Source organism: Mytilus californianus, unplaced genomic scaffold (genome assembly GCF_021869535.1).
Source record: "Mytilus californianus isolate M0D057914Y unplaced genomic scaffold, xbMytCali1.0.p SCAF_5, whole genome shotgun sequence".
In the NCBI taxonomy this organism is placed as follows: domain Eukaryota; kingdom Metazoa; phylum Mollusca; class Bivalvia; order Mytilida; family Mytilidae; genus Mytilus; species Mytilus californianus.
In genome coordinates, this window is record NW_026262701.1 from 90,602,015 (window position 1) to 90,609,860 (window position 7,846).

Genomic DNA, 7,846 nt, shown 5'->3' on the forward strand with positions numbered 1-7,846 from the left:
ATCTTTTATATATGGATCACTTCTACAGAATCTTCCACTCTGGTCATCCCAAAAGGAACTCAAAATATCTTCCTTATATTCTTCTGAGTATTTGACATCCTTAACAGTTTCTATGGGTATAGCAACAGGAACCCTAGTGCATCCTTCTGCTGCAAAACATTTTATTTTGTGATTCTTCATATGTTCTTTTACAAAAAAACCATTGCAAGAAGAGCACATTGCTCTTTTCTCTATCTCACCATCTCTGTCTTTTCTTGCTTTTCGTTCTTTAATCAATTTTTTTTCGTTAAAATCATCCTCTTTCATTTTTAATAAATTATAATTATGGTAGCCTTTTCTCTTTAACACATCAAATGCCTGGTTCCTATCCCTTGGTGGGAGTTGCATTGCCATGATAACATCCTCTTCTCCTTTATGTTTTGTTTTTAGATGTCTGGTCAGATGAGTTTGAAATTTTCCACAAAACAAACAAGGTCTTTTAGGTTTGCCATTAGCTGTAAAAATGGAATTATTACTATATATATATTTATATATACATGTATATGATACTTGCTAACTGGCAACTATGAAAACTCTTTTGATAAATTGTAGCTATTTTATGCTGCTATTATGCAGTTAACATTTTGTTTGTTTATGTACCTTACATTATACATATGACTTAAACATACATTTCTTAAATTCTAACATATTCAAGTTCTTCGAATCCTTGACTCTTGCATTTTTTGGTTTGAGCAATCCTGAAAAAAGCAAATCTAGAAAATTGTTTCAGAAGCACCAAAGGAGTACGTTTCATAAGGGTTTTATTTGGCCCCAAATGATAAGACCATTGTATCGAGAAAATAAATATTTCAATCTGATGAAGAGTGAAGTTTTCTTATAAAGCGATAAAAATTTACAACAACAAAAGGCAATGCAAAAGTAGAGCTTTTGGTGTAATTTGACAAAATCAACTAGAATTCAAACATAATTAGGTCCATCAAATATTAGAGTGCAGGCACTGACAAACTAAATATAAGTTTGAAAGTCAAATATTGAAAGTGTTATCACAAACATTATGTAAAAAAAATTATTGTTGTAAACAAATGTTCATGCATGTTTCCAATCCGAAAAATCAATGGAAATTTTGACCTTTTTTAATTGAACTGACATGGAAAAATAAATTCTGTGAGATGATGAAAACAAGTGAAACTGCGAGCTTCTGCTCACTGATGATACTCCCACCCAAATGTTTCAGTAAACAGGAACCTGTTGAGTGATTAATTAGTCAGGAGCCTGTAATTCAGTGGTTGTCGCATGTTATTTTGTAACATACATGCAGTGTAACCTGCCTAATCCAACATCTGAGTATTCCAACAGCCTGCTTTAACCCACATTTTTTCATGGTCCAAAATTATGCCTATCCTTGCAGAAAAACATGAGTTTTCCAACACCCTGCTTAATTTGATAATTTTTTTTGTTGTCCCCTAGTGTGTCAGATAACACAGGTTAAAATGAATTTCTTTTTTGGTCATTTTTTGTACTTAGTTTTCTCGTTTGAATTGTTTTACATTTGTCATTTCAGGCCTTTTATAGCTGACTTTACGTATGGGTTTTGCTCATTGCTGAAGGCCATACAGTGACCTTTTGTTCATAAAATTTACCTCTACATAAACACAATTCAGTTTCTTCGTTAGCTCCATCATCAATTACTGTTTCAATATACCTATCACCAGTCTAATTAAAAGAAAAAAATATAGCTTATCATTTTTATCATTACCAATACTGTTATTGAAGAATTAATGCAACTATGACTAAGAGATCTAGTGATAACAGATATCCAAAAATGATAAATGACAAAATAAAAATTTAAATTGCATATGACCTGTATTTCATGTTTCATAGCAATGTGTTAAAATTAAAAAGATACTGTAAAACACTATTTTTGCATTTGTTTTCAACTCATTGTTGAAGATTGCTCTTTTTTATTAATACAGCTGTTTCACAAGCCATGTCTCTTTTTAGGAGATAAATAATACTCAGATATTTTGTTTCATTTATGTACTAATTCCCAGATTTGATCTCTATGTTTCATCTCAAAGGACATAACTTGGAAATATTACCAGTCTTAAAACTCATGGTAGCGGTGACTTTTTAATACTGAGGAAGGCCCAAAGTAAAGGTAGTGCTAAGAACAGAATTTTAGTATAAGTTTAAATTCTTAGAAGTTTGGGGCATATTAATGTTAAAAATATGCCACACATCCCTATGTTTTGACCTTTGAATTACATAGTAGTGCAATTTTTTTTTACGAAATTCATAGTAAAAGGGGCACAGTTTTACAAAAATGGCTCTAAAGAGAGTTCCTATGTGAAATTGCATTGTCTATATTTACTGAAGTGCAATCTGAAGACCGTATGGTGACCTAAAGTTGTTAATTTCTGTATCTCTTGTGGAGATTGAGTTGTCTCATAGGCAATCATACCACATCTTCTTATTTTTATTTTTGATATCACCTTCAAACCAAAAAGATAATGATCATAATCACTATATGAGACCTGCCATGACAGTTTGTGTCCAATTAAATAAGTTCTTATTTTAAATATATGATGTCTGTGATAATATTTTTCCAGAGAAATGCCGTAAAAGGTCAGGGAATTATCAAATATTTTAGTCTTTGCTGGAAATGAAAAATCACTTCTGATGTTAGAGTAAACAAATTTCGCTGCAGAAATATGGCAAGTCAGGATAGTATTGCTTTACATCTTTCTACCGCCACCACAATTACTAGGTTTTATTTGAAAAGATTGAGATTTAGATTTTCTTGATGAAATTCAATAACAATAGTGAATGATCTATACCCCGTGAACTCTGAATCAGAAAAGTCTGAGAGACAAATTTCATACAGTGACATAGAGTCTGACACTGACAGTTCCATTTATGATGAATGTGTGGCCAGGTCTTAAGCTAGTGGAAGTACTGATGATATTAGTTATTAGTTAACAAATGCACACATTCAGGAGATCAGATCAGTTTTTGCATTGAAATCTAACACATGTAAAAGTATATGTATGGGAAGCCATGCAGTACAATATTGACTGGGAATCGTTGGTTGAATATAAAAATATATAAAATAGCCTCCCTTTTTTAACGAGTCAAGTTACATAACTCCTCAATGTCATTATTTTATAATAAAAAACACAAGGGAGGTTATTTCAACCAGTTACCATGTTTCAAGGAAACTGCTCCAAGCATTTTTGAATTACTTCCTGAAAACTGAAAAATCACCATTTATTAATGAATAAAACCCCATAACTTAGAAAAGTAGAATCAAAAGATTAAAATAATAAACTAGAGGCTCTCAAGAGCCTGTGTCGCTCACCTGATTCTACTTTGGTTTTGGAAATCATGTAAAAATAGATTAAAATCATAACAGATACCCTAATAATGAGTGAGGCCAAATTTGGTTTAATATTGGTCCTGTAATTTAATAAAAAAATCCTGGTGGCCATCTTGAACAGTAAATCGGCAACAAAGTAGCAACACTTAATCAGCACCTCATAAGAAACATTTATGCCATGTTTTGGTTTCATTCCATTCAGTGCACCTCTAGAAGAAGCATTTGTATGTATTTCCCATAGGGTCTTATGTTAAAGGAAGTCCCCCCATTGGCGGCCATCATGGATGAAGGATCAGCTTCAAAGTAACAAAACTTAGTCAGCACCTCATAAGGAACATTCATGCCATGTTTGGTTTCAATCCATTCAGTATGTGGTTCTCTAAAAGAAGACATTTGTATGTATTGTCCATAGGGGCCTCTGTTAAACATTGTCCCCATCTGGCAGCCATCATGGATGAAGGATCAGCTTCAAAGTAACAACACTTGGTCAGCACCTCAAAAGGAACATGCATGCTATGTTTGGTTTCATTCTATTCAATGGTTCTCTAAAAGAAAACATTTGTACGTATTTCTCATAGGGTCCTATGTTAAACTAAGTCCTCCGCTGGCGGCCATCTTAGATTATGGATCAGCTTCATAGTAACAACACTTGGTCAGCACCTCATAAGGAACATTCATGCCATGTTTGGTGTCATTGCATTCAGTGGTTCTCTAAAAGAAGACATTGGTATGTATTTCCCATAGGGTCCTATGTTAAACATTGTCCCCATCTGGCAGCCATCATGGATGAAGGATCAGCTTCAAAGTAACAACACTTGGTCAACACCTCATAAGGAACATTCTTGCCATGTTTGGTTTCATTCCATTCAGTGGTTCTCTAAAAGAAGACATTTGTATGTATTTCCCATAGGGTCCTATGTTAAACTAAGTCCCCCGCTGGCGGCCATCTTGGATGATGGATCCGCTACAAAGTAACAACACTTGGTCAGCACCTCATAAGGAACATTCATGCCATGTTTGGTTTCATTCCATTCAGTGGTTCTCTAGAAGAAGTCCAAATTGTAAAAAGTTAACGCCGACGACGGACGATGGACGCCAAGTGATGAGAAAAGCTCACTTGGCCCTTCGGGCCAGGTGAGCTAAAAAAAGGAGCTTACATCAACAGATATAAACAATTAACCATGCATTTTTTGAGTTATTGTCCAACATGTTGACAACACACAGACGTACAACAGTATACCATAATAAGTCCAGTAACTAGAGGCTCTCAAGAGCCTGTGTCGCTCACCTTGGTCTATATGCTGCAGTACATATTAAACAAAAGACACTCTACAATAACAAAGACAAAAATAGAATTCATGACAAAATTCTCTGTTTTTGTGTTTTTATGGGGTCAATTGACAATTTTGGTCATGCTTACTTACTTGTATATCTTACTTTACTTGACATTCTTGCTGCATATAGTTATCTCTATCTAAAATGATTTGGCTCAGTAGTTTCAGAGAAGATTTCTTTTAAAAGATTACAAAAATTTACGAAAAATTGTAAAAAGCTGACTTTAAGGGGCAAAAATGAAAAATGCAACCATTATACTTTTGCTTTAGTTTCAGAGATATAAACCAAAAACTGAATTTTACCCCTATGTTCAATTTTTAGTCATGTCGGTCATGTTGGTTAGCAGGCATGTCATCAGACACATTTTTTAATAGATTGTGACCCAGTTTGGTTAAATTTGTCTCAGTAGTTTCAGAGGAGAAGATATGAGTAAAAGATTACAAAAATTTAACAAAACATTGTGAAAAATTGACTTTAAAGGGCAATACCTCCTGAAGGGATCAATTGACAACTTGATCATGCTTACTTATTTGTTTAGCTTACTTTGCTGAACAATTTTGCTGTTTACAGTTTATCTCTATCTAGTATAATAATCAAGATAATAACCCAAAACTGCTAAATTTCCTTAAAATTAACAATTCAGAGGCAGCAACCAAGCAACAGGTTGTCTGATGCGTCTGAAAATTTTAAAGCAGATAGATCTTCACCTGATGAACATTTTTACCCTGTGTCAGATTTGTTCTAAATGCTTTAGTTTCAGAGAGATATCCCAAAAACTGCATTTTACCTCCTGTTCTATTTTTAGCATAGGCAGCCATCTTGGATGATTGGAAAGGTCATCGGATAAATTTTTCAAACTAATTTCCATAAGGATGATTTAGGCCAAGAATGGTTTAATTTGGCTATGTAGTTTCAGAGGATGAGATTTTTTTTAAAAAGATGACAAAAATTTACCAAAAATTGTGAAAAAAATTGATCTTAAAGGGCAATAACTCCTTATTAAGTCAAATGATAATTTTGTTCATGTTTACATTTTTGTAAGCTTACTATGCTGAACAATTTTGCTGTTTACAGTTTACCTCTATCTAGTACTATATTCAAGATAATAACCAAAAACTGCAAATTTCCTTAAAATTACCAATTCAGAGGCAGCAACCCAAAAAGGGGTTGACTGATGCTTCTGAAAATTTCACAGCAGATAGATCTTCACCTGATGAACATTTTTACTCGTGTCAGATTTGCTCTAAATGCTTTAGCTTCAGAGATATATCCCAAAAACTGCATTTTACCCCCATGTTCTATTTTTAGCCAAGGTGTCCATTTTGGATGATTGGCGGGGTCATCGGATACATTTTTTAAACTAGATATCCTAAGGATGATATAGGCCAAGTTTGGTTTAATTTGGCCCAGTATTTTCAGAGTAGAAGATTTTTGAAAAAGATTACAAAAATTTACAAAAAATTGTGAAAAATTTACCTTAACGGGCAATAACTCTCTGATACATTTTTTAAACTAGACACCCTAAGGATGATATAGGCTAAGTTTGGTTTAATTTGGCCCAGTAGTTTCAGAGGAGAAAATCTTTGTAAAAGTTAATGGACGACGAACGACAGACGATGAATGACGGATGACAAGTGATGAGAAAAGCACAATTGGCCCTTTGGGCAAGGTGAGCTAAAAAGGTGTGTACAAATGCATATTTTTAACCGCTTTTTATGTACAATCTATCCTTTTATAGATCTATTTTAGAAATTATTTATTAATTGTAGCTCTTGAATTATCATATTTTTTATACTCAGATGAAGTATTAGTTGAAGAGTTCTAAATGCATACAAAATTCATAAAAAATGAAATATTATCAAGTCACAGGTATTGGGCCATAAATATTTTTTTCAAACAACAAATTAAAATTAGTGAACAGTTACATATATAATAGTTGCTTTTATCTATATGTATTGTTGGCTGAAAAAGAAGCTTGCTTTCTAGCTTTTTAACATGATCATCTACTTACAACTGAAGGACTGACATTTTCTTCTTTACTGACTAATGCTGGTTTGACAATAGAGGAAATGTTTGTTGAATCATTCACACATGAATTGTTCAGCTGCAAAAAAACGTAAATTTTGATTACAAGTTTCAGAGGTGAGGATTTTTGTAAAGTTAACAACGACAGATGGTGACAGACTACCTTGTGAAATTTACTAAGTCCGAAAATACCACTCATTTTGAGAGTATTAGAAGAAAAATCTGTGGACATATAACTTTCACTATGTTTACAAAGAACCTACAAAATATTTAAGCTGTAGCTCAAATACTGTAGGAAGATAGCCAGATATATCATGTATCTATATTCATATGGACGAAAAAAGACAGAATGATAGATTTTCCATACATTAAATATAGTTGACATATTACTTATAGGTAGTACCTAAAAATAAATTGCTTCGCTGAGCGCAGCTGGATACAACCGCAGAGGTCCAACCCTGAACAGTTGGGGCTAAAATGGACACAATATTAGCACTTGATACAGATCTGAATTTGGATTTTAATTAAACATTTGACACATAATAGGTTTCTGACACAGAATAACTGAAGTCAAATAACTTAGAATTGGTTATATGATTTGAATTTACATTATTTTTTTTGCTTTTGAGCAATACACTATGCTGTTGCAAATTGACCCCCACTTAACACCAACACCCTCTTTTTTTTGGCAAAAAAAAAAATATTTGAAGAAATTTTCTTTTTAATATCTGAAATCTGAAATGAGAAAAAAAATTGTCCCCTCCCACAATTTCTTATTTACCCCCTCCCCCAAATTTTTTTCATATCCCCCACCCACATTTTCCCTTTTCCCAAAAATAATTCTTCCCCTCAAGTTATGGTCATAATTTCAATTCAAATTTCTAATGGAGTTTGCAACCATAATTACCCATTTAAATACATTGTACTTAAATGTGATTGGATCTTCCTTAGACTGCATTCATACACTTAAACACAAGTTATGGTCTGGAAACTACTAAAATGCTTATTTGGGCCCCTTTTTTGGCCCCTAATTCTCAACTGTTGGGACCATAACCCCCATAATTAATCCAAAACTTCCTTTTGAAGTAATAAACCTTGTGTATAAATTTC